Source organism: Dermacentor variabilis, chromosome 4 (assembly GCF_050947875.1).
Source record: "Dermacentor variabilis isolate Ectoservices chromosome 4, ASM5094787v1, whole genome shotgun sequence".
Taxonomy (NCBI): Eukaryota; Metazoa; Arthropoda; class Arachnida; order Ixodida; family Ixodidae; genus Dermacentor; species Dermacentor variabilis.
This window is the reverse complement of record NC_134571.1, coordinates 79,052,753-79,054,146: the sequence shown is the minus strand read 5'-3', so window position 1 is coordinate 79,054,146 and position 1,394 is coordinate 79,052,753.

The following is a 1,394-nucleotide window of genomic DNA, read 5'->3' as shown; positions in this document are numbered from 1 at the left end:
TTCGGCAAACGTACCTGTGGCTGTCTCGTAATACCGATGCCCCAATACCAATGGTCGATGGAAAAAGGTGGTAGATTGAATTTGGCTCAATGAAGAAATAGCATAAATGAGACTTTTTTTTTCTTTTACGCTTTAGGTACCGTTTTTACGGACGCCTTCGTTTTATTCCAATTTTTCGACAGTCATTGAGCAAATGCTAATGGCAATGCAGCTTTTGCTACCGGCCAAAGCCGCTGAAGATATTGTCACGGCTCATTGGAGACAAGAGCGGAGAGCGGTATTTATTCGAGAGAGTTAGGGCAAGCGCTCAGTCCAGACTTCTTCTCTAGCGCCTCGCTTGCACAGACGAGGTCGTCGTTTTTATCGTCAGCGTGGTTGGGCACAGATGGTGTCGCGGCATTTGCCCCCCGCCCTCCAGAAGGAGCATCGTCCCGATGCTCGGCGGGTAACATCCCGTGTCCAGCAAACCAGAGAGTGCCCATGTCATTCAGAAAAATAAGGTTTCATGCGCACCACGTGCACAGTCTCAGGCAGGTCGTGACGGCGCCTCGAACAGGATAGGCTGTCAGGAACGACTTCATAGTTGACGTCGCTAAGGCGTCGTAGAACCTTGTACGGCCCGAAGTGTCGGCGCAGAAGTTTCTCCGTGAGGCCTCGGCGGCGTACTGGAGCCCAAACCCAGACACTCTGGCCGGGCTGGTAGACGACACATCGATGGTGTTAATTGTAACGTCGGGCATCACGGTCTTGCGGGCTGGCTATATGCGAACGCGCGCGAGCTGTCTTGCTTCTTCGGCGCACTCTGTAAAATCTGCGGCGTCAGTCTCGGAATCGCTGGAATCATGAGGAAGCATAGCATCCAGCATCGTAGTTACTTCTCGACCGTGGAAGAGACTGAATGGCGTCATTCTTGTTGTTTCTTGCCGAGCCGTATTATAAGCAAATGTTGCATAGGGCAATACTTGGTCCCAGTTCTTGTGTTCCACATCGACATACATGCACAGCATGTCTGCGAGAGTCTTGTAGAGGCGCTCCGTAAGTGCATTGCTTTGCGGGTGATAGGCTGTCGTCCTTCTGTGTGCCGTGCCACTGAGATTGAGTACAGTTCGCAAAAGTTCAGCCGTGAAAGCGGGTCCCCTGTCAGTTACGATGACCGCTGGAGCACCGTGTCTCAGGACGACGTTTTCGATGAAGAACTGTGCGGCCTCGGCTGCTGTGCTGCTAAGAAGTGCTTTGGTTTCAGCATATCGCATGAGGTAATCTGTCGCAACTATGATCCATTTATTTCCCGCAGCAGATATTGTGAATGGGCCCAAGAGGTCCATCCCAATTTGTGCAAACGGTGTTTCCGGTACTGGAACGGGATGTAATAATCCGGCAGGTTTCGTAGGTGG